Source organism: Filicampus tigris, chromosome 21, assembly GCF_054856515.1.
Source record: "Filicampus tigris isolate MCC_2025a chromosome 21, RoL_Ftig_1.0, whole genome shotgun sequence".
Classification (NCBI taxonomy): domain Eukaryota; kingdom Metazoa; phylum Chordata; class Actinopteri; order Syngnathiformes; family Syngnathidae; genus Filicampus; species Filicampus tigris.
The window spans coordinates 14,266,234-14,293,878 of record NC_141237.1 but is presented as its reverse complement, the minus strand read 5'-3'; the positions used below and the strand labels follow the sequence as shown (position 1 = coordinate 14,293,878).

General features: G+C 39.7%; 1 pseudogene; it reads right to left on the bottom strand.

The window, feature by feature from the left end:
* Positions 1-964: 964 nt before the first annotated feature.
* On the bottom strand, positions 965-25,407 carry LOC147127733 (uncharacterized; annotated as a pseudogene).
* Positions 25,408-27,645: the final 2,238 nt, after the last annotated feature.

Below are 27,645 nucleotides of genomic sequence, written 5' to 3'. Positions count from 1 at the left end.
CTCCATTCAAACCTCTGTCAAAAGTGCAAAATCTCAACTATATACCAAGTTTAAATGGTCTCAATTGGCCAACTTAAACCATACTTAGGATAAGTCGATCACACCATACTTTTCATGATTATTTTTGTAGATTATTTTTGTCGAACGTTATTATACCCCCTCCACCATGAACAGGGGTGTTCATGGTGGAGGGGGGATAATAAAAAACATATATCAATTCAAAAATAAAGGAAGCAGAACTAAGATGTACATATATCAAGAAACAATAATGATAAGAACAAGCAAACATATACATGAACACTGAACAGCTTAATTAAACAAGGACCTTATATGTCAACATAATGTATTCAACCTTTTTCATTGACAAAGAAGACTCATGGATCATTTGTATTTCAATCAAAATCATATTTACAATCCCTCACTTTCCCCATCAAGTCAAAGTGGGTTCTTGTGTGTATTTTTAAGGTTCGCTCCAGAGAGAATCTTTGGCCACAAACTGAGTAGAAAAACGTTTTTTCACCAGTGTGTGTTCTTGTGTGTGTTTTTAAACGTTGCTTCCGATTGAATCTTTGTCCACAAACTGAGCAGGAAAAAGGTTTCTCACCAGTGTGTGTTCTTGTGTGTATTTTTAGGCTTCCCTTCTGAGAGAATCTTTGGCCACAAACTGAGCAGGAAAAAGGCTTCTCACCAGTGTGTCTTCTTGTGTGTGTTTTTAAGCTTCCCTTCTGAGAGAATCTTAGGCCACAAACTGAGCAGGAAAAAGGTTTCTCACCAGTGTGCGTTCTTGTGTGTGTTTTTAAGCTTTCCTTCCGAGAGAATGTTTGGCCACAAACTGAGCAGGAAAAAGGCTTCTCACCAGTGTGTCTTCTTGTGTGTGTTTTTAAGCTTCCCTTCTGAGAGAATCTTAGGCCACAAACTGAGCAGGAAAAAGGTTTCTCACCAGTGTGCGTTCTTGTGTGTGTTTTTAAGCTTTCCTTCCGAGAGAATGTTTGGCCACAAACTGAGCAGGAAAAAGGCTTCTCACCAGTGTGTCTTCTTGTGTGTGTTTTTAAGCTTCCCTTCTGAGAGAATCTTAGGCCACAAACTGAGCAGGAAAAAGGTTTCTCACCAGTGTGCGTTCTTGTGTGTGTTTTTAAGCTTTCCTTCCGAGAGAATGTTTGGCCACAAACTGAGCAGGAAAAAGGTTCCTCACCAGTGTGGCTTCTTGTGTGTATTTTTAAGGGTCCCTCCCGAGAGAATCTTTGGCCACAAACTGAGCAGGAAAAAGGCTTCTCACCAGTGTGTCTTCTTGTGTGTGTTTTTAAGCTTCCCTTCTGAGAGAATCTTAGGCCACAAACTGAGCAGGAAAAAGGTTTCTCACCAGTGTGCGTTCTTGTGTGTGTTTTTAAGCTTTCCTTCCGAGAGAATGTTTGGCCACAAACTGAGCAGGAAAAAGGTTCCTCACCAGTGTGGCTTCTTGTGTGTATTTTTAAGGGTCCCTCCCGAGAGAATCTTTGGCCACAAACTGAGCAGGAAAAAGGCTTCTCACCAGTGTGTCTTCTTGTGTGTGTTTTTAAGCTTCCCTTCTGAGAGAATCTTAGGCCACAAACTGAGCAGGAAAAAGGTTTCTCACCAGTGTGCGTTCTTGTGTGTGTTTTTAAGCTTTCCTTCCGAGAGAATGTTTGGCCACAAACTGAGCAGGAAAAAGGTTCCTCACCAGTGTGGCTTCTTGTGTGTATTTTTAAGGGTCCCTCCCGAGAGAATCTTTGGCCACAAACTGAGCAGGAAAAAGGCTTCTCACCAGTGTGTCTTCTTGTGTGTGTTTTTAAGCTTCCCTTCTGAGAGAATCTTAGGCCACAAACTGAGCAGGAAAAAGGTTTTTCACCAGTGTGGCTTCTTGTGTGTATTTTTAAGTGTGCCTTTTCAGAGAATCTTTGGTCACAAACTGAGCAGGTATGAAGTTTCTCACCAGTGTGGGTTCTTGTGTGTATTTTTAAGTTATCCTCCCGAGAGAATTATTGGCCACAAACTGAGCAGGAATAAGGTTTCTCACCAGTGTGTGTTCTTGTGTGTGTTTTTAAGCTTCCCTTCTGAGAGAATCTTCGACCACAAACTGAGCAGGAAAAAGGTTTCTCACCTGTGTGTGTTCTTGTGTGTGTTTTTAGGCTTCCCTTCTGAGAGAATCTTTGGCCACAAACTGAACAAGAAAAGGGTTTCTCACCGGTGTGTGTTCTTGTGTGTATGTTTAAGCTTCCCTTCAGAGAGAATGTTTGGCAACAAACTGAGCAGGAAAAAGGTTTCTCACCAGTGTGTGTTCTTGTGTGTATGTTTAAGCTTCCCTTCAGAGAGAATGTTTGGCAACAAACTAATCAGGAAAAGGGTTTCTCACCAGTGTGTGTTCTTGTGTGTGTTTTTAAGGTTCCCTTCTGAGAGAATCTTTTGTCACAAACTGAGCAAGAAAAAGGTTTCTCACCAGTGTGGCTTCTTGCGTGTGTTTTTAAAGCTCCCTTCTGAGCGAATCTTTGGTCACAATCTGAACAGGAAAAAGGTTTCTCACCAGTGTGGCAACTTGTGTGTATTTTTAAGTTTCCTTTCCGAGAGAATGTTTGGCCACAATCTGTGCAGGCGAAAGGTTTCTCTTCAGTGTGTATTCTCATGTGTTGTTTCAAACTCTTCTTACAAGCAAATGTGCTGCCACAGTGAGAACATTTCCAGCTTTTGTTGTCATCACCTATAAACTCGTCATCATCATCAGCATGTGATGACATGTCGTCACTCTCTGATAGTGGAGCTAAGAGGCAGTCTGCTTGCAATCCTCCACAATAGTCCCCATCACCTTCTGTTGTCATGTGTTGACTTAAGCTGCTGCTTGGAGGCTCCGCCCCTCTGCTCACCTCATATTTATTTTGACCTTCATCTTCACTCTGCAAAGGGACACCAGTCGACGGCAGCTTGCACATCTCCTCCTCCTCTTCTTTAATGTAGTGGGGGTCTTCTCTCTCCTCTTTCATGTCAAGATGCTCCGGCTCCTCCTCTTTTTTGATGCAAAGAGACATCTGCTCTTCTTCCTCTTTGAAATGGTGGACTTCCTCATCCTCTTCTTCCTCTTTCATGTGAGGGTGCCCTGGCCTCTGCCGCTCAGGACGAACATCTTGACTGATGTCTGCATGACAAGAAGTCAAATACACATGGTATTATGGTTTGTCTGTAGAATGAAGGTGATTGGGACAACCAGATGAGTTACAATTACAACATACTGTTTGGTATTAGCAAATTAACTTACTGATGCATCCTTTAAAATTTTATCTTTGGTTATTTGTGAAAACACTTGCACAGGGTCTGACATTGCACCGTATTTAGTGGTGGCCCTATCAAAAGCAGTACCGGCTTCGTATATTCATGATAAAATGCTATGGGTTTTAACGATTATTTCATATTTTGTGTCTTTACACTGTATCATTTAAGCCGCTTTAATAAATTATTGTTGCAAATTAGGGCTGTCAATTTAGCGCGTTATTTTCAAAGTTAATGCAATCCCCTTTTGACGCCGTCAATTTTTTTGATCGCGTGATTAAGGTTTCCGTAGCAATCAGCGGCTGCATTGATAAAGGCTGCTGGTTACCATGATCTATACATGTATCTTGAAAAAGGGCACCGAAACCCCGGATTCCAGTGGAATCAGTTCCCTCATTACGGTTCAACCAGAACCGTTAAGATTTTAGAATGTCGGTGCTAAATTTAGTTTCCTTGTTAGCCGCGCGGAAGAGCTACGAACAAAGTACGACCAATTAAAAAAAAAATTTGTGCGCGCATTGCGGCTCCTGCCGCCCAAGATGCGTAGCAATAGCACGTTAGCTCGCCCCCACTCGCGCTCAGCTCCTCTGCTCGCTTCATCCCGGGCGGAAAGCGTGGGCAGCGGCGGCGGCGACTCTGGGCGGGCCAATTCTCACAGAACTTCACAGCTGCGCGGCTGCTGGGACACCGCGGTGGCAGCAGTCGCCCTTCACGGGGTCGGTCATCCTGCCAGGGCTGGCCCGGCCGGCTCATTCGGCCGACGCCTAGCCATAGAATGACGCGATGCGGCTCATGACCCAAAGTCAGAATCGGCTAAGTACATCTAATTGCAACATTGAACCAACAAGTTCAACACACAAATGCACATATCCAGCTAATATTTAGCTTGGATCATACGTAGCTGCAGCATATACATAAATACTGTACCTACAGATACATCCTATGGTTACATAGACTGCTTAGATTAGATAGACTTTCTTTGCTTGCCCTTAAAATGCAGCGTTGTGTTTGTCATATATATTTTCTCTCTAAAGCAAGACAAGGTTAGCCAATTGGTGTTCAGTAGCATTCTTTTAGTAACAGCTGAAAGACGCATGCGTGCGTGTGGGGGTGTATGTGTGTGTGTTTGAAAAGGGTTGAGGGGCTGTTTGCGTGAGTTGAATCCAATGCTTGTTTTTTCAATTGAAGAGAAAGTCAACCCAAATTTTTTTTTCAAGAATATGTTCTATGCAGGCCCGCTAGTTCAAACAAGGCATTCTGATTAACATTGTGTTTGTGGAATATGAGTTAAGTTGTAAAATCCATCAATTTTTTACCATCTCAGGGGTCAGCCATTTTATTACTTCTGTCGACTGAAAATGACATCACAGATGCGCTGAGGGTTCAAATAACAACCAATCATGGCTCAGTTTCAGAAAACAGGTGAGCTGTGATTGGTCGTTACGTTAGCCCTGAGCAACTGTGATATCATTTTCAGTTGAAAGACGTGACAAAATGGCCGCCCCCAGTGATGGCTAAAAACAGGTGGTTCTTATTCCACAAACACAATATTTATCAGAATGCCTTGTTTCAACCAGTAGGCTTGCACGGAGCACATTCTTAAAAAATAATATGTTTGGGTTGACTTCGCTTTAACAAAGTATTTGCATAAGAAAATCAATCCTCTTATTCATGTTAAGGCTATTAAAATTCAAGAAAATAATGGGACAGAAAAATCAAGCGATTTTTTTACAATAAATAAAATATGAGATTAACTACGAGTTAACTGAAAAAATGCGATTAACTACAATTACAAATTTTAATCGCTTGACAGCACTATTGCAAATGCATTCATTGCTATGGTGATGCAAAAACCTCACTAAAATCGATGCACTGCAATTTAAGAAAAAATGAAATATTAAGGCTTCAAAGACCTCAATTATACAGTTATTCAAGTCAAAGAAGTACAGATAAAACACACACTTGAGGGGAACCGGTTGATATATTTGTGAGGAAATCTAAAATCCAGCCGACCAAATGCGCATGTAGACCAAAGGAAAACAAAAGCCTATCAGCTAGAACATGAGGCTGTATCGTGTTAAAAGCTGATGAGAAATCAACGAAAAGCAGTCTGACATGGTTCTTACTGCCTTCAAGATGTTTATAAACCAGGTTGTATTTTACTCAACTCAACTGTATTAATAGAACACTTTAAGACAACCAACAGGCTGTATGCAAAGTGCTGAACAAGGACCGAAAATAAGTCATACAACAAACAAATAAATAAATTAATTATGAAGACAAAAACATAATGCGCCACCCATTTTCAATGGGAGACAGGTCTGGACTGCAGGCAGGCTAGTCTAGATCTCACACACTTTTTCACATGTGCAGAATGAGGTTTGGCATTGACTTGCTGAAATAAGTAGGGGCGGTTTTTGACGCAGTGCCGCCTGAGGGATCGAAGGTCATGGGTATTTAATGTCCCAGCTTTTTTGTAACCTGTTGCAGCCATAAAATTCAAAGTGAATGATTATTTGCTAAAAACAATAAAGTTGATCAGTTTGAACATTCAATGTCTTACCATTTGTAGTGTATTCAATTAAATGTAGCTTTGAACATGATTTGCAAATTATTGTATTCTGTTTTTAATTTATGCTTAACACAACAATCCAACTTTATTGGAATTGGGTTTGTAAATGCTTTTCAGAATTGGAATGTCATGGAAGCATTTAATTACATTTATAATTGAATGATGTTTACAAGCTCCAATACGTGTCATTGGACAAAATGGTTGGTACCCCTCTGTTGTTCAGTCGAATACTGAAATCCCACCTAAAGGGTACTGTGCTTACATACTAACTAGCATTTCCTTATGACTTATGGTTGATACAAGTCACATCCTCACATCGATATGCAGTAAAGTGATGTTCCGCTATCTGTACCATCCCTCCACCCTGTAGAGACGTGGCAAGGCTCAGGACTCTTAATTGCTGCCCACGTTAACAAGCCTTATGGAAGGATGGGGTCACCTTCTTTACTACATATGATCCGTCATTTCTTACTTCCCCTTTATTTTCCCAAAAGTTTCGCGCACTTCACGTCTGTCAGTATTGTCTCGTCGAGTGGCGTGTTATCATCTGCTATCTGGTCTACTGAAAGTGTGTCATAAATGCCAACAGCTGCCTCCTCTGCTGCTTCGTGTGTGCCCCCCCCCCTTTCCTTTTTTAAAAAAATCTTTTTCTAATCTCTGTTCTACACGCTCATGAACCATACAAAAATGTAACTTCTTTTTGTAACTTACCATGCATGTTTTTGGAATGTGGGAGGAAACCGGAGTACCCGGAGAAAACCCACGCTGGCACGGGGAGAACATGCAAGCTCCACGCAGGGAGGCCGGGATCGAACCCATGACCTCTGAACTGTGAGGTGGACGTGCTAACCATTCGACCACCGTGCCGCCCATTTGTATAGATATCTTTACAAAATACATCTCCCGTTTGGTCGTACACAGGTCATCTCTTAATGTCGCACCATTTTTTTTTTTTCCTAAAGTATTTGTTCAGCTTCAGGACGTTGTTGTTGCATGTCATTCACAATATGCCCTTGTGTAAATCTATGTCTTTTACTCCTAACACATGCATCTGTCCTGTAGTTGAGTCTTTAGTTGTCTCATCTGCAGATGCGTTCCCATGGGACACACTGTCCGTGCCTGGTGTGTGTGTTGCACACTTGCAGGCAGCTAGAGTGTGTGCCAGTTGTACTGCTTCTAATAGCTTTGATAAGAGTTTTGCATGCATAACTGAGTTGCCTGTTGATGTCACAATATCATGTTTTGCCGTCTCTTTTGCATCAGTCCACCTTAAAGGTGATGACGTTTGAGGTCTTTAAACATCATTTTAGTCAGGGTCGCATTGATTTCCGCATAATTTGGAACCCAGATTCTGCAATAATTTGTTAGGCCTAAAAATGAGATCATCCGCTTCTTTGTTTGATGTTTTGAAGCCTGGAGAATTCTATTTCTTCTTTTCCATTCTACAATTATTACCCCTGCACTAAGATTATGCCCTAAATATTTAACTCACTTTTTTCAAAGTTGTAACTTGCTTTTGCTTACTTTGTGTCCCTCTTCAACTAAATGATGCAACATTTAAACCAATTTAATGTCAGCTTTCTGGTAATTGGAAATTCTGGTATATTGCAAGTGTATCAAATCATCTAGGTTTTATTCCCTCGTATGCATCTGGTTACAATGGACACTGATGCACACAAGATCTATATTCTGTTCTCGGTCTTATTTGAACTGGTAACGCCCCTTTAATCAATCCTACATCAGTGACCATAATCTCTGTGGTATGTTTTGTAATATCCCTTCCACCTCCCCCGTTAGTATCAATTTATGGGGAGGCTGGCTGTGTCAGTACAAATAGACACCCATCTGCACTTGCACAGTCCAAAAAAGTCCAAGTAGAGTAAACAAACTCACCGCGGCACCATCAGTTGCGTTGGGAGACATGGTACGGCCCCTTCTTCCGTGTCGGAGTCACATGACCAGCCGAGTTAAACCTGATTGGTTGGACGTTGGATGACTTAACACGGGGATCCATTGCTCCTCCTTAAATACCTGTATGAAGTTTTTTAATCTGAATTTATGCAATTGAATTTTTGTGCAGGCAAATTTTATTTGCAGTTAAATTTTTTGTGCAGGGGAATTTTTTGCAGCTGAAATTTTTGCAGTTGAATTTTTTTACATGTTGAATTCAATGCTGAAAATATTCAATGTTAGGAATTTTGAAGGTAAAAAAATTCAGTGTTAGAAATTCGAATTCAAACTCCGGTGGCACAGATTTACTTCCATAGTCCATCTGAGTGCATGTGTTCATCTTCGATCTAAATTGTCATCGGTGTTTTTCTCCATCTCCAAGTCTGCTGTTTTTTCAGCCCACTCCGTCTGGATCTCAGCCGTCACCAGTGACTTGCAGTTACACTCCGACTCAGCATGCAGGGTCAAGTTGCCAAAGATATCATCCTGGACATGACTGTCTCCATTTCTGAAAATATAATTACATAAAATTATTCATCATGCAAAGTATACTGTCTGAGATTATGGTAACTTGGATAATTCATTCATTCATTCATTATCCATACTGCTTATCCTCACAAGGGTCGCGGGCGTGCTGGAGCCTATCCCAGCTGTCTTTGGGCAGTAGGCAGGGGACACCCTGAATTGGTTGCCAGCCAATCGCAGGGCACACAGAGACAAACATCCGCACTCACAATCACACCTAGGGGCAATTTAGACAGTCCAATCAACTTACCATGCATGTTTTTGGAATGTGGGAGGAAACCGGAGTACCCGGAGGAAACCCACGCAGGCACGGGGAGAACATGCAAACTCCACACAGGGAGGCCGGAGCCAGGATCGAACCCACGACCTCTGAACTGTGAGGCGGACGTGCTAACCAGTCGACCACCGTGCCGCCAACTTGGATAATATGTAATCAAAATAAATTACTAAACTAAACGATAACATCGATAAATGTGGCTCTGAATAAAAAAAATATATATATATAGTGTATGTTGAAAAGAAAATGAATTAGTGTTACCCTCGTCTTTTTGATCAAATCAATACTATTACTGTTCTTGAGCCATGACACGAGCCATCTTGTTACTACTATTATTAAAAAAAAAGACATTGAAACTAATATTTTCAATTCAAACGTGCACAACTTTGTTGGATTCTGCATGAAACCTTCAAAATAGACACGACAGTCAATGAGATTTTAGCAGTACAGCATTGTAAACTGGAAATTTTGGGGAGTGTGACTCAAAATCCATTAAGTATTCGGTTTATGTGTACTGATATATAATTTGCTCTTCTTGTTCAAATTCAACCAACAAGTACATACAAGTACCCCCATCTACAAGTTTTTACCACAAAAACATCAATGACAATCAAGAATTTGTTAGAAGATAAACCTCACTCCCCACTCGTGTCACAACATTTCTGTTAAAGATAGCTCAAAGTACACTGAAAAAAAATGCTGTGCACCATTTACTCAATTTTAATTCTTCAAGTGGTTGCACAAAATATAATCATCCGACTCAAGATACATTTTTTGGTAAACTTAAAAAATGTATCTTTTTTTATCTGGCTCCAGATTATTTTATTTTGTGCAACCACTTGACGAAATATAATTGAGTAAATTCAACCATTTTTTTCAGTGTATAACTAAATCGGACTAAATGTGACATGTCTACAAACTAGAACAAATCATGGGACATATTTTGCTTACGTTTTTTTCTTAAACACTACACTGTCCTTGTTTTTTTTGTGTTCTGCGAGACTACTTAAATTAATTAATAAAAACGGAGCGACCAATTTAGCAAGAGCTATTAACAGTATCCATACAAGACATACATTTTTGTCGACGTGCTGAATTGTAGGTGCAGAAGATTAAAGTACAGTATGGTTACAGACAGGGGCAGGTGAAACCATATTCACGTAAAAATAAGAACAACTGAAAAAAATGGACAGTGTTTTTCACAGGACAGCGACTCACCTCATATGAAACCACAATTTGGCTCTTTTCATCAAAAAACGGGTGAAAGAAATCTGAAATGTAAAAGAGGAGTGTCACTCACCAAATGTTTTTTTTCCATTGATATTTCTGGCTGCTTTTGACTGACTCAAGCAGTCTTCTGTCATTTTGCGCAGCCAGAGAGAAGTCCTTACATGACAGGTGGAGTGATTTGCTTGTTCTAAGATTGATGCTTTATCTGATCTAGGATCTGTCATGTGTAGTACCGAGAGTCTCCATTACGAGCGCTGTAATGTGCTATCACTGTTTAAGAACCAGCAATGTATGTTCAAGCAAGTACCGTATTTCCCGGACTATAAGTCGCAGTTTTTTTTAAATGTTTGGCCCGGGGTGCGACTTTTACTCTGGAACGACTTATGTGTGAAATTATTAACACATAGTTGCAGTAGAACATTATTACTGTCATGGCTTGTTAGTGCTGACTTGTATTTATGATGATTTGTCTCCCTCTGCAGGCGCTTTAGCGTAACTGAATCTGTCCCCAATATTTCTAACTTGTCTTCTTATTGGCAGATTTAATCACGCCAACTCCAGTTCAAGTAGTCTGCTAAGCGACATGTTATCTTGACGTGTTTACAGCCATTTTACATCTTGGTCAATCTGCAGAGGGAGACAAAACATAATAAATACAAGTCAGCACTAACAAGCCATGACAATTACCTCTATATTAATTTCACATATTATTGTACGCCACACAAAGAAATATAAGATAAATCCTCTAAGCTATTAAAATGTATGAATAATTTAAATGGTTAAAATCTAATATTTTTTTAAGTAGGTAATTAAAATAGTATGATAAAAGACAATTTGACTGTCTATCAATCCATCTATACAAAATAGGTTACTGTTCCTTTAAATGGGCCATGTTTGCCTGTGGTCTTACGTCATCAGTCACCCACGCACATACACACACACAGACGCACGAGGCAAAGGAGGAGGAAAGAAGAGGAGGAAAAAAAAAAGAAGGCAGAAAATTACGACCGAATACAGAAATACTTTTGGAGACTTGGAAACATTCTACACGGTTGGCAATAAATAAAAGAATTATTTAATTGCTCTACGACCGTTTTGGTGAGTTTAAAGTTATCTTACTGTAACTTTCTTGTTACTACATGTGTGGATTTTAGCTACATGTTACCATCGTAGCTCAAAGCGCACAATTTTATTAATTTGATTTATATGGACACATTTATTTGCGTTACGGGACAGAGACAACTTGGATTCCGAGAGGGGGTGGAGCGACTTATACTCCTGTGCGACTTATATATGTTTTTTTTCTCCTTTATTATGCATTTTATGGCTGGTGCAACTTGTATTCCGGAGCGACGTATAGTCCGGTAAATACGGTATACAAGTAAAAGACATTGAACTGTCAACCCGTCTGTGTCCGTCATTATTGACGATCGACCGCCATCCAAAGCTTTACTAAAGGCGGCTGACCTATTTTCTGAATCTGAGCCGTGATTGGTTGTTGTGAGCAGTTGTGATGTCATTTTCAGTCGACAGAACACAAAATGGCCGCCCCCAGAGATGGATAAAAACGAGTGGATTAACACTTACTCCACAAACGAAAATTTATCAGAATGCTGTGTTTCAACTAGTGGGCTTGCATAAGAACATTCATTCATTCATTATCCATACCGCTTATCCTCACAAGGGTCGCGGGTGTGCTGGAGCCTGTCCCAGCTGTCTTTGGGCAGTAGGCGGGGGACACCCTGAATTGGTTGCCAGCCAATCGCAGGGCACACAGAGACAAACATCCGCACTCACAATCACACCTAAGGGCAATTTTTAGAGAGTCCAATCAACTTACCATGCATGTTTTTTTGGAATGTGGGAGGAAACCGGAGTACCCGGAGGAAACCCACGCAGGCACGGGGAGAACATGCAAACTCCACACAGGTAGGCCGGAGCCGGGATCGAACCCACGACCTCTGAACTGTGAGGCGGACGTGCTAACCAGTCGATCACCGTGCCGCCCGCATAAGAACATATTCTTGAAAAAAATATGTTTGAGTTGACTTTCGCTTTATTCAATTTCTTCCATTTGCTTAGGACCTAATGGATTATTTACAACGGGTAAAATAAATGGTCTTCCATACTGAATTTCAAACGGACTTAACTGTTCAGCTCCTTTCATAATTCTCTTTTACATTTTTTTTTAACAGCGCCATTCGTTCTTTTCACCAGCTGTGCACTTTGTGGATGTTATGAACAACGGTGCTTAAACTGGATAACTAACGTTTGTCCTGTTTTCTCAACAATATTTACAAAATAACTTCCATTATTACTCCAAATTATTTGTGGTATGCCATAATGATATATTTACACAACGTCTTTGCCACAGTAATAGCATCGGAGTGTTTTGCTGGAACAATTTCAACACATTAATTAGCATTAGGCAATATTACTATCGTCCTATTTTGTTCAGTTGAATAAAATCCCTTTGCACCGCCTACTGTGCTTGAAGAATTTGACATTGACTTATGAATTATGTTTTATACAAGTCACACATGCTTGACATCGATATGCAGTAAAGTGATGTTCCACGATCTGTACCATCCCTCCCCGGAGCCCTGTCGAGACGTGGCAATGCCAGGATGGGTTCACCTTCTTTACTACATATGATTCCTCATTTGTCATTACCCCTTTATTTTTCCAAAAGGTTCACTCACTTTTCGATGCACAATTTTGCATCTCTCTCAGTATTGTGTTGTTGAGTGGTTTGTTTTTATCTGTTATTTGGTCTACTGAAAGTGCGTCATAAATGCCAACAGCTGCTTCTTTTGCTTCTTTGTGTGTGTGCGCGCGCATGTTTTTTTTTTTCTTTCTTATCAAAGTTCTACAGCTCATGAATCATGCAAAAATGTAACTTCCTTGTTACTTTTGAAATACCTCTTGGTTTCGTCCTTGAGCATAGATAAACTTTTTTTGGTTATTCTTTTCGTTTCCTGTCTTTTTTATAATTGATTCCTGCAACGCGGCTACTTTTTGTGTATTTAACCAACCATTAAAGCCGTGTTCAGCTATCCATGTGTCTAAATATTGGATTTTATCAGCATCCTGTTTTTTAACAAACTTCCATTCCTTACACTACATCCTGGGTTTAATTTTACTACATATTTTCCCCAATTTATAGAGAATTTAGTCCAGTTTGTTAACACCTTGGGTGTTGTATACACTGGTTTCTTATCAGTACGACAGCAACTCAAATTTTCTGTTGAGGTAATTCTTACTTCAACCTTTTCAAGTGGATAATTCTTGCTTCTGCATCCACACCAGTCTGCTGTTTACAATCCTACTACACTCTATGGAATAAAATACCTTGTGGTATTTTAATTCCCAATCACATTGTCCACTCACACACTTCACACAGGGGTTTCACGAATGATTTGCGCAAACATACACACACAGAATTTAATTAAGGGTACGCAGGACTCTGCCGTCCTTTCTTTTTAACAGTTTTTTCGATTAGTTTTTATTTTGTCCTGCAGGTTCGTTAGCTTTTGTGTTAAGATGGCCAGCAAAGTCATATTGGGTTATCACAGTGCTTCTCAATTATTTTCTGTTACGCCCCCACTAGCAAGAAGAAAACAATTTGTGCCCCCCACCCCACCACCCACTCTCCGCTGCAACTATAAATAATAGCATTTGTCTGTAAAATTGTTATAGGTAAAATTTGTTATAGGTACACCTCTGCATAACATCGTATCCTAGTTAACATAAAGAAAACAAAAAGAAAGAGTTCAACTTCCAAGAATAACCTTGTTAAGAATTTAGAATTTACATTTATTGTAGTACGGCGGAAAAAAAGCATGTTCCCCAGGGTCACACGCTCAGCATCGCACCGCGCCCTCCAGGGGGTCCTGCCCCACTATTTGAGAAGCACTGCGTTATTCAAAGGTTGAAGTGTTTTATTTTGGAAGGACAATGATGCTTCACGAATTTCCAGTCTTTACATGGTGTTCTTTAGGAACATTTTTTATCACCGATTTTACTGTTAGATTTCCCCATTCTTTGAATGTATCTTAAAACAGGGTGACAATCAACACAGTGTGTAGCAATCCTCAAGCTTCTACCACAAGTGGCGGAGGATTTTTGCCCATGATTTCACAAAACAATGCACTCACAGATTTTTGATTCGCACTCACAAGAAAAAACATTCAAACCCTCACAATTTTGATTTGTACTCATAGGGAAATAATTAAATCATGGATACGAATCATTAATCACGTATATGCCTTTTTGACAGCTATCTTACTCCATATAAAAGTGGGTGAATTTTGCTGTTTAACTCATATTCCACAAACGCAATATTAATCAGAATGCCTTGTTCCAACTCGTGGGCCTGGATAGAACATATTCTGGAATAAATATTTTGGGGTTGACCTCCCTTTAAGGGTCCAATCAAGTCCATCCTTGTTTCAAGAGTTTGTTTTAAAAATAATTCTGCTGAACCACATTTCAAAAGCAATGTCTGATGTGTGTGTGTGTGTGCGCGCGAGGCGGGGGTGGGGTGGGGGGGCCTACCAGAAGGGTCTGATTGCAGACCGTAGACCACGGAACGTAATGCCCCTTCCTGGCGGGGCCCCGAGGGGCCGGGGAAGAGTACTGTCAGACAGGAAAAGTGCTGTCAGACCGGAAGTGGTGGTAAAGATTTACAAATAAAAGCGTTTTACATTTTCGACAGGAAGTGGTGGTAGTAAAGATTTGAAAAACAAAAGTATGAAAATAAAAGCGATAAAAATAAAAACGATTACATTTTCACATCAACTTGTAAAACGCGCATTAACACCGCTTACTATTGGCACCCCCCCCACACGCACACACACTTTTGTGACGATCAGGCAGCGTAACAGTAACGTGATTATGTTTAAAACGTATAGTTACTCCATAGGCTGATAGACATCTGCTCCAGAGATCAGTACGAGATAACCTTTAAATTAGTTTCCTCTGATTTGATACTACGTCAAGTACCTTGAAGAAGGTCCAGAACCAGAATTTTATAACATTTGGCTATTTTTAACTAGTATAGAAATTTCGAAAATCCTTTGTAACATGGACGTGAGCATTGTACTCGTTGTACTTATAATACTCAATATTTCTACTTATACTTAGAATTTCTAAAAGGTCATGTCATGGTGTTGCATTTTAAGAAATGTGTAATAATATTTATATACAATGTCCTATAATATTCATATACCTGTGTCAGAATGGTATGACCAGTAGCTGTTTGTAATATTCATGTTTTGTTGTTAAATATCTGCATATTTAGAAAGACCCAGCATTGTATAATTGAAGTAATCATAGTTTATTTATTGTTATTTATGTATTGTTTTCAATACAGTACAGAATATAAGAGGAAAGGCAGGATCTTATGTAAAAGGTAGGACTAGATATTAGTTTATACTTCCTCATATACCCTTTCGAGCATGTAATAGTATTAGTAATTATAGTAGTAGTAATTATAATTTGTTTTTATTTTCTTCGTTTGACCCATAGATAAATGTATATTTGTATTTTAATTTGCGTATTACTTTATTTACATCTCCGCTGATAGTGTAGTGGTACACACGCCTGAGTTGTGTGCGGGCAGCGTGGGATCGATTCCCGCTCAGTGACAGTGTCTATGTGTGCCCTGCGACTGGCTGGCGACCAGTTCGGGATGTAGTCTGCCTTCGCCCATTGACGGCTGGGATAGGCTCCAGCATAAGCGGTTTGGAAGATGACATGACATGACTTTATTTACATGTACGAAATAAAGACAATCAATCAATCAATCAATAGTGGCTGCTACATAAAAGATAAAAACCATCGCATATAAAATCGTAATGTATGAATCAACCAACTGTCTGCTAGGTGCATTTTTAACTGCAGCGTTTGTCTTATAATGTTTCTAATTAACATTGACACAAGACTGAACCACTACTTCTATGTATACATGATGCTGGAGCATTAATTTAATAACTGAATATGAAAGATGAGATGGACACAATCATTTATTTAAGATAGTCTGTTCTTGTCTTTGATACTTTACCTTATAGGTCCAACATCATTTGCCATGATTAATGATTACAAAAACTGCTTTCTGTTTGTACTCAACCAATTGACTGTTCAAAAAGACACATTCAAAAAGTTAGTTTAGTCAAATTTATTAAATGAAAAAAAGTCTCAAGGCTTTAAAAAGACCACAAGGCCATCCCCTCATCTTAACCCCCAAGGAGGGCAAGAAAAAACTCCAAACACAATTGAGAAAAAGTGAGAAACCCTGAGAAGGAGCCACAAATTGGGGGAATCCCCCTTCCAGGATGACCAGGCTGCAATGGATGCTGAGTGGCAACAGTTAACAAACAATGCAGTGCTATACAACGCAAACTCGAATAGTGTGTAAGTCCATTTCAAGATAAAGCGCTGCAGGATGACTCCTTTGGAGAAGTAGGTCCTCCTCAGAATCCGGCCCAGTTGGTCAATCTCCAATGCAGCACCACATCACCCGTTAGATCTCCATCTTAATTACATGTGCATATAGCCGATAGAAGTTGTTGTTGCTCCTCTTCAGTTTTTTTTTCCATTATTCAAATACAATTTTTTAAAAAGTCAATAGCATCAACATTTTAAAGAACGTATTTCCCTAAAACTGTCACGGTAAAGAGATTTTTTTTATCATAAGGAAGGATTTCTCGGTGGAAAGAAACATTGTTATAAAAGTGGGCTTCAGAAATAAATGAAAATATTGATGAAATCAACCTCAGAAGTGTTGTCCAGGTGCTTACTAAGTCAGAACACAGGAAGGATTTCACCTCACAGAAATGCCTTTGAAGCATCCATTGCAAGCATTGAGCAGTGTGCAAATAATTTCCATTATAAGAAATAAGACATAACATTACATACATTTTTCATTCAGACAAATTATACAGTTGCACAATACCAACCTGCCTAGGATGAAGTTTTCCATTAGTAGTATACACCACCATTTCTTCAAGACAGTCAAAAAAAAAAATAGTAATATCAGCATTTATTTTTATTAGCCATGTAGAAACACACAAGGAATGTGTCTGTTAGTTTTGAGCTACACAGCTTTTTTTCTTTAGATTCAAACAAAGTAATGATTTGTTTACTATTCAGCTTAATCTTGTACGTAGTTTTACACAATATATAGTTCTCAAAATCTTTAAAATTACAAGCAAGCAACTATAACTAAAAGAACATTTGGGACTTGACAGGTGCTGCAGTACCGAATAATTACAGCTGTGCAAGTGATAAAGAGTCATCAAAAAGTCAATGTCAACGAAGTCTTATAGAGCTTACTTTAAAAAAATTAATAATAATAATTTCATTTGAAAAAAAAAGGTTAGCTTACAATGGTGATGTTGGAACAACATCAAGGTCTGCAACATATATGGTCTTTCCATGTGTGATATATTGTAGACAAGATATCAGGCACTCAATTACATAAAGTATAAGACAAATCACATTTAGAGAACGCATTTTCGATTATTTTTTTCACCTGTGATTGGGCAATATGCTGAATGAGGTCAAAGACAGCGTTTCTCATCAGCAATTAGAAAATTTGTTTGGCTTTTATGTATGTCAATTTGAACATAATCAAAAGACATCCATCTGTAAGTGACCTACAGTTTATTCCATTTCATTGTCCATCCAAAAGTCGGCATGCATCAGGGCAGCTGTCTACGTTTTCACTATCAGCTCTTTTCATTGCTTTTTAATGTCCAAAACATAGTCATGTTGAATAAAACACACACACACATAAAATCTATTTTCAAACAAAAATACAATGTAGCACTATCTTACCAGGTACCCTTGTCTTACCAGGTACCCTTGACGGCGTCATAAGCCCAAAGAGGATGTTCTGGAATTCTTTCGAGTCATAATGACGGACGCCATAGATCGCGGGAGCTTTGAAACAAGAAATGGGAGTGATATAGACGATGCGCTTGTGGACTTTGAACGAGTAGAACCAGTCGAGCGTGATTTATGGTTAAAATTAGGGGTGGGCGATATGATGATATTTGATCGTTAAGCTGCTTAACGTGTTCACAATCTCATAAAGCCGAAAGATCGTTTGATCGTCTACATGGCATTCTAAACAGCAGAGCTGTGCACTTGACCATTTTTTGCCGGTCCGGCCGCACCCCTCCACCCTTGACCTGGGTACCCTTCCGGCCGCGACCCTCCGGCCATATTCATAAATATTGTCAAAGTTGTTTTGCATTTAATTCATTTCATTGTATTGCGAAACCGATCTGGAAGGCAGGATGTGGGTGAGTAGCTTGCTTATGCTTACTTTGCAGCAACGAGCTGCGTGGTGCATCCGCCTCCGTGTGGGAAACTGTCATCGCAACATGTGAGACAGCAACTGTGCTCAAAGCGTGTTTGTATGTAGATTTTGTACAGACCGGCTCATGCACCAGTTGAAGATCAGAGGAAAAGAGACCAACATCCTGCTGTGCACCATGGGTCAAAAAAAGACTGAAACCAGTTACAGAGTACAAGGTCTGGAAGTGAGTGAGATACATGGTAGCACAGTCATACCCCTCCCAGTGGCAAACACCCATAAAAACCAGTCAGTGCCAGTCACGAGACAAAACATCCCTAACCAAGATGATATAGTCAAGTGGCCATACCTCAAGGATGTCCAACTTTACAACATTGATGCTGATGATTGGCATGACACACCAGTGGTAATGGATCCAATGCAGATTATCATGGACCACTGAGAGGAGGAAGAGGAAAAGATCCCTCAGTTTTCTTTGGTCAATTCAATTCCAACTCTCCAAATGGATAACCAACAGCCGTCAGGAACTTGCCACCGTTCCCAAGGAAGGAAGAGCTAAGAAGGTGATGCAACTCAACCTGGACAAAGACAAACTCTCAACTGAAGGTGCACTTGGAGTGCAATGGGTGGTGGAAGAGGACAATTTCACATTCAATGTCGCCATTAAACCACGACCACGCACTCGAAGAGGGATAGTGTCCATGGCCAGCTCCATTTATGACCCCTTAGGGTTCCTTGCTCCCTTCACTCTGACAGCCAAGCTGCTTCTTCAGGAGCTCTGCAGCATCAAATGTTGCTGGGATGAATATATGTACATACATATATATACACATATATATATATATATATATATATATATATATATATATATATATATATATATATATATATACACATATATACATATAAATACACATATATATACATACACCATACACATATATATACGTATATATATATATATATATATATATATATATATATATATATATATATATATATATATATATATATATATATATATATATATATATATATATATATACACATGTATGTATGGAAGTGATGAATTATATATATATATATATATATATATATATATATATATATATATATATATATATATATATATATTGGCTGGCAACCAGTTCAGGGTGTCCCCCGCCTACTGCCCAAAGACAGCTGGGATAGGCTCCAGCACGCCCCGCGACCCTTGTGAGGAGAAGCGGTACAGATAATGGATGGATGGATGGATGTATGGAAGTGATGAATTATGTAGTGTATTTTGTGTAGACAGTTGTGAAACGCAGGAAAGCATTTACCTTAAGGATTAGGATAAGTGCAAACTCAAAAATTCTGTCTGCGTCTGCGAGACACAAGAAGTCAAATATACATGGTATTATGGTTTATCTGTAGAATTAATGTGATTGGGACAACCAGATGAGTTACGATTACAACATGCGTTTTGATATTAGCAAACTGACTGATGCATTTTTTTGTGGGGGGGGGGCATCTTTGGTTATTTGTGAAAAGATTTGCACAGGGTCTGACATTGCACCTTATTTAGTGGTGGCGCTATCAAAAGCGGTACTGGCTTTGTATATTCATGATATAATGCAATAAGTTTTAGTCATTATTTTATATCTTGTTTCTTTACACTGTATCATTTAAGCCACTTAAATATATTGTTGCAAATGCATTTATTGCTAAGGAGATGTAATAGCATCACTAAAATCAATGCACTGCAATTAAAAAAAAAGAAATATTAAGACTACCTCAATTATAGTTATTCAAGTCCCCAGTGGTCCCCAAACTTAACTTTTCCCTTCTCTGATGGGGGGCAGAGGGGTCAGTTTGTAACAGAAAAAGTGTGACGATCGCAGGGGTGCCTAAACGTAAACATTTATTGTTTTCCAGAAAGCCACACACAAACAAATATTACTACTCTATATACAAACCCAATTGTTGTGTTTAACATAAATAAAAACAGAATGCAATAATTTGCAAATCATGTTCAACCTATATTTAATTGAATACAAGACATTTAATTTTCAAACTGATCAACTATTGTTTTTCGCAAATAATCATGAACTTTGAATTTTACGGCTGCAACACATTCCAAAACAGCTGGGACTGGGTCATGTTTACCACTGTGTTACATCACCTCTTCTTTGAACAACATTCAATAAACATTTGGGAACTGAGAACACTAATTGTTGGAGCTTTGTCAGTGGAATTCCCGTTGTTGCTCGACATACAGCTACAGCTGTTCAACAATCCGGGGTCTCCGTTCCATGTTTCCCATAGATTTGAAATCTACTTGGGTGGGTGGACGCCGGCGGGCATGGGGCAAATTTTTTTGTTTTGTTATTTTACGCTTCATATCGTGCATTCTAGTGAATTTTCAGAGTAAAAATTGTTACCACATTACTCAGTGACACCACATTATTTTTTGCGCTTATTGTGTATTCAAAAAAAAAAAAAAACAATAGTTCAGCAAAGGAAGCTGAAAGAAACTGCGGAATGCATTGGAATGAAGCTGAATGAAGTTGAATGAAGTGGAATAAAGTTGAATAGAGTGGAATGAAGATGAATGAAGTGGAATAAAGTTGAATGAAGTTGAATGATACTGAATGAAGTTGAGTGAAGTTGAATGACCTCAAACTATATAGAATAGCCTTGAAGGACTTAAAAAAATGTTCAGTTTCCGGGTCATTTGGGTCACTTCCGGTTCATTTTCGGGTCGTATTGGTCACTTCCGGTTCATTTCCAGGTCATTTGGGTCACTTCAGGTTCATGTCCGTGTCGTTTAGGTCACCTCCGGTTCATTTCCGGGTCATTTCCGGTCTATTTCCGGGTAATTTGGGTCACTTCCTGGTCACTAGGGGTCACTGCCCAAGATGGCCGCCGCAATGGGGAGACCTCGGGGTGAGTAGCCCTAGTCGAGCTAATGTCCCTGCCCAAAATGGCCGCAGCACTGGGGGGAACTCGGGGTGAGTATCCCCAGTCTAGCTAATGTCCCCGTCCAAGATGGTGGGAAGGGTGAATGAGTTGAATATGTGGGAAATAGGAATTTGGGGTGTGTTGAAAATCTTGACCAATATGAGTTGAATGAGATGAATGTTGTGAATTTCAAATAGGAATGATGTAAATGTGAATTGTTTAATATGGCAAATGTTGAAAGTGCCATTGGAAACGAATGGGATTTTTTGGGGTGAAAAATGGGAAATATTGGGGAAAGTGTAAATTTGGGGAACGAAAAAAAATACTAACCCGGAAGGCATGAATTTTTCTGAATGTTTTGAAACTTGAATGATGTCAATCGGATGAAAAATGTGGAAGGAGTCGCACACCGAAGAAGTGGTCGGAATAAAATGGAATAATTCGTTTAAAGTGTAGGAATAAGATATGAATGAAGGCCTTCGCCTTCACACAATAAAATAAGGCTGTCATTGGATCGTAAAAGAGTGGGCGGGCGTATGATAGTTTAGCGAAGGGTTTAAAGCTGTGCAGTGGTTGTGGTGATGAGAGGATGTCTTGTTCAGTTGAAGATAGGGCTGAACGATTTTAGGAAAAGATTGTATTGCGATTTTTCTGACTGGTATTGCGATTTCGATTTCGACTTTCGCGGGGCAGCGCCATGTGAGAACACGTTTTGGCTGAGCTTTTAACCGTGATTTGTGTGACCATCTACCAGTGTTATGAGACTGTTTGTAAACACCGGTGCAGACTTTACGGACGTTTGGAGTTCTGCCTTCCCTGTTAAGCTTCGTTTGATGATGAATACTCGCCAAGCCAAGGCTAGCACAGATACTAACGCTGCGCCACCTGACGGGCAAGGTGCTATCCTCCGAGCGATTGGTAGCTGAGGACGGCGCCGCTCGATAAGGCGGAGGTTCAGTCTGTTGAGTTTCGGACTCAGGTGGACAACCTCAGGGCGGAAATTAAACAAGCTTATGATGAACCATCGATCTCCACGTCCGCATTGACAACAATCCCCCAAGTCAGGCGCCATCCGATCCGCTCGCGTTCGCCATCTTTGTTTTGTTCTCTATGCATGTGCGGGTGGAGGGCTCGCGGCTCGATTCGCTCCCCTTGGGATCTGCCTGTGGCCTGCGTGACGTCATCCTAATTTGCATGTTGTGTTGATTTGACCTCTCACACAAGTGATTCGTATCCTCAGCTGGCAATTCGTAAGTAGTGAAGATTTGTTTTAGAAGCGAGAGTTGTATTAACAAAACAATGCACTCACAGATTTTTGATTCCTACTAAGAAGAAAACATTTCACACCCACAATTTTAATTCATACTCACAAAATATATATAATATATATATATATATATATATATATATATATATATATATATATATATATATATATATATATATATATATATATATATATATATATATTTTGTGAGAGAAATCGACAATTACATCAATATGTTAAAAGTTTCATTTCCTTGAATGTCCTAGGGTGACCGTTTGTTGACCTCACCCACATAGTCTCCATATGCAGTAAAATGTACATATATATATATATATATATATAACAATAATTTCATTTGTGGTTTACAGTCTGTGATTATTTATTTACTGGACAAAATATCAGTTCCAATATTTATATTTAAAAAATAAATCTTATTGATACCTATATTGATCAAAGGTAGTGATGTCCCACCACAACATAGAGTTGAAACATTTAATATTATAGACCACACTATATAGTTAAATATGCTCATAAGTTAACTTTACCAGATAGAGTATGGCAGCAAATTTTGCATTTTCCTTTTAAGGTCTTGAAATCATTATTAAATATATGAATCCCCGATTTTTGAAAAAGTAACTTAAACTTGAGTAACGCATCACTTTACAAATAGAGTAATATTGTAAAGAAACATATTACTTTCACATGCAAGTAACTAGTAATATGTAATATATTACATTTTGGAAGTAACTTGCCCAACACTGGTGACAAAGATATCTTGATTGCTGAATTGATGAGTGTTACTCAGAGCTGGGCACTTGACCATTTTTTGCCGGTCCGGCCGCGACCCTCCACCCTTGACTTGGGTACCCTTCCGGCCGCGACCCTCTGGCCATATTCATAAACATTGTCGGCCCCCCGACCCCAAAAAAAAAAAAGGCGTCCGTGATTGACACCGTTGCGGGAGAGACGCTAACGGCAGAGGATCATTAGCTGGCTAATTTACTATTTGAACACGCTGTGGACACGCTTCAAATGCGCCAGTAGTACTTAGCCAACGTGCATGTGCTTACTTGCATTGTGAGCCCTGGGATGGATTTGTCATATTGTATAATTATTTGAGTCCAACAGCCAGAAGTCGTAGTCAAGTTAATTATTTATTTTCCACACGTCCCCTCCTTCCCGGCCTTCAAAATAAAAGCATACCAGCAAACCACTATACACAGCTGGTTGGCTATGGCGTATTTCCGGAAATAGGGAAGACGCCAGAGAAGTGCATGAACTCCACCTTGATGTGGCTGCGTCATCCTTGAGTCAGTGCTGCGCGCAGCTTGAATATACTCCAAAAAAACAAAAACAAAACAAAAAAAAAAAAAAAAAAAATATCTACTCGTGGACACAAGTTGTTTTGAAACAAGTCAGGGGGCGTCACTTCAAAAAGACAGCGACCACAATGGATATCGTGCCTGCGACAACCATTAAGGGTACGAGATGACTAGACGATGCATTTAATTTTATTGCGAAAACGATCTGGAAGGAGGAACGTGGGTGAGGAAATTCTCTCCACACACTACGCAGCTAGACTAGTTGCTTTGCAGCAGCAACGAGCTGCGTGGGGCATCCTCTACGTGTGGGAAACTGTATGTCATCGCAAAATGTGATGTAACGAACCGATCAGAACAGCAACAAATCCTTATGTGTTCGTGGCATGTGTTGCAGACCTGTCACCAACAGCACAATGTGTCAGTCACGTGAATCAATGTGGCAGTTGTTTGTGTAAGAAGAGACGTGCGACAGCAATGTGCGTTCAAGCGTGTTTGTATTTCCTTATTTTCACATCTCGTAACCCGCGCCTCCCACCTACAACTGGGGCATACCATTACAAGACGGAGTGCTGGGAGGCAATACCACAATCCCTATAACATCAGTTGTCGCTTGTGCCGACGCAGGAGTAGAAAGAAGCCTAAAAAGAAGCCTTTCATCGAGTAGTCTGAGATTAAATTTTGCCGCCTCGCAAGCACGTCACACGCACGAGGGCCGATTAGTGGGCCGGACTAAAATCGACTTCCGGCCATGCTTAGTCCAGCCATTTTTAAAAAAAAATTGTCAGCCACCACCAAAGCCCGCCCCAAAAATGGGCATCCGGCCGGGCCGGAGGGTCCGACCGGTCTGGCCCAGGGACGGACTGCCCAGCTGTGGTAATTTGAAGTTACAGGCTAATGTGATCACTCCAAAATCACGGTTGATTACACAAAATAATTTGCGTGTTTATGAGTGCTACTAATCCTTAAAAAACTTGAAAAACAATGCTTGCTCTTTCAGAAACGAGACGCCAACATCGAGGGGGACATGCTAAACGTTTTATTTTGAGATACGGTATGTCCTAAAGTAAATGACTGAAAGAGAGCATTGTTTACATATACAAAAAGTATGTTCATTTGCGTACCCTCTACCTTGCTAAGATTCTTAGTAAGAAACGCATCCTAAAAAAAGTCACCAAATTCATAAGAAAGGGACATACTCTTTGCGGCTGTGCTTTATAATTTAAAAACGCACGCGCAAGCGATTACTTCTCCTACAATCACATAGAAAAATTACATTGACATGATAGTGCATATATTTTTGCACATTATTGAAAATTAATTTTTAAAATAATGAATATTGAAAAATCAACAAACCCTCTTACACAGTGTCTCTTTAAGGGTCCAAACAGTTTTGTCCATCCTTGTTTCAAGAGTTTGTTTTTAAAAATAACCACATTTCAAAACCAATGTATGATTTGAATAGTTCATTTAATTCATTAACAAAGGGGTACCAACAATTTTGTTCAACTGTATTTAGTAACAAGACAGACAGCATGCACTGTATGCTGTTTAAATTGGAAAGCATTTCCTCAAAAAGTGAAAGTAATAAGCGACCAAACCTGCTCTGTGGGGAACGATTCTTGGCCGCATTCTGCTAATGGCGTGCAGTAGTTGACGTTGTCGCTCGTTGGCCTCTTTTGTTCCAAAACGTTCCTCCTCGTACTCTGCTGTCCTTTTTGCGCACATTTTCACATGACAATCACCATAACACTTGCAGCTCAAACTTGATCTCTGCTGAGCGATGTTGATCACAAATGCGTCTCTTTGTTAGCAGCTAGCGAGCTAAGCTACACTTAGGTAAACTAGGCCAACGTGCACCGAGAAAACTTTAATCGGACACAAAGATTCAGCATGAGATGTTTTACTCTAGAAAATTAGTGATGGACGTTCTGTTTTGTGGCATGAGTACATCTGAGAAAAAAACAGGAATATACAATCAAGCGTGTGGATCATGGAGAGGCGCGTTAGTTAGTAGTGCGTAGTTGCGTACGTACGTGTGAGCTGTGTGTGGGTTAGGGCTGAATCTACGGCAACGGCAAGTCCACTTGAACACACTTTAAGTAAGGCGCGGATCTATGGGGTCATTATTGTAGCAAAACCATTTACAAATGCGTATTTCAATCCACAAATGTGTAGAAAGAATCCGTATCCATAAACACAGTCACAAATGCGTAACTGAAGTTACAAATGCGTATTGAGAAACCACAAATGCGTAACTGAAGTCACAAATGTGCGACAAAAATCCGCTAAATAAATTGATAGTAAATAAATAAATACATTTGTATGCGCAAACACATGGTTGTATGCGTACAGAGATGTGTATGTGGAAGATCTGTAAACAATGGGCCTCTTGATTGGCTGTATTTTTACATGTGACCTTTGCTACAGTCCTGCTGTCCAGAAGTCACAAATGCGTCCCGCGATTTGTGAATGCGTGTCTGGAGACTTGTGTGGCTCTGTAGCTACACAATCAGGCCACAAGGGGACGCTATTATTCTAGAGCTGCAGCAGAATGCTGACCCGGTAGTTTTTTAATGGGCTGAGGTCATCTTTCGTGAATAATAAAGAGCTCCATCGAGGCTTAGCTTGATTGGGAATAATCTTTACTCTCTTTTGAAAATTATTGTAAAAGTATTGTGTTAAATTAAGGATGAAATCAAGATGCCTTTGTTAAAATTGCATATTTTTACCTGTCAATCTCCTGACAGAGTGTGCATAATGTCACAAAAATAAGACACACAAAGAAGCATACATACCTTTTGTTCAAAATGTTTACTAGCAAGCACCACAGATATTGACTGCTAAATTGTACCAATGTTTTTAAAAAAAGATTGGTTCATTAACCCCCCTCACAGACACACATAGTGAGCAATTTTTAGTTGGAACATATGCAATTATTTAAAAACAAATAAGTAGAACAGACAGAAATATTTGCAAAAAAAGACAAATAAAACAGTTTAATTACACATCCAAAAAGGAGTGGGAAGACATGAAAGTTACTCCCACTCCTTCATACTGTACCTCATTATTCTAACTTCATTATAACTATAATAATTATTGTAGTACTGGTAATTTACTGAACCTATTCTATTACATTATCAACCAACTTTACCTTAAAAGACAAATTAATTGTAAATAAGTATTACTGTATCCTCGATTTTTTTCTTCATGACCTAAATACAAAAAGGCCAGCACTAAATGAACAACCAAATGATAAGTCTTTAACCAAATTATCATTTTATGATTACCGGGGGCGGCACGGTGATCGACTGGTTAGCACGTCCGCCTCAACGTTCAAAAGTTTTGGGTTCGATCCCGGCTCCGGCCTCCCTGTGTGGAGCTTGCATGTTCTCCCCGTACCTGCGTGGCTTTTCTCTGGGTACTCCGGTTTCCTCCCACATTCCAAAAACATGCATGGTAGATTTATTGGACAATCTAAATTACCCCTAGGTGTGAGTGCGAATGTTTGTTTGTCTCTGTGTGCCCTGCGATTGGCTGGCAACCAGTTCAGAGGGTGTACCCCCCGCCAACTGCCCAAAGACAGCTGAGGTAGGCTCCAGCACACCCGCGACCCTTGTGAGGAGAAGCGGTGTAGATAATGGATGGATGGATGATTACCACACTCCCTCATTCCTGTATATATTGCAAAAGTCTATACCTTTTCTTATATTGGATATTTGTATACTGTTTCAACCCCCCACTAAACTATTCCATGTGGCTCCACAAACAGAAAACAGTTGTTTATATGATCCTCATTTTGGAATTAAATTCTCTCAAGTTGTAGTTCCATTTGCTTTTAATGAATCACTTTTAATATGTCCAGGCAATAAATCATTTTTGGCTTGAAATAGTCATGTCATCTTCCAAACCGCTTATCCTATATAGGGTCGCGGGGAGTTGCTGGAGCCTATCCCAGCCGTCAAT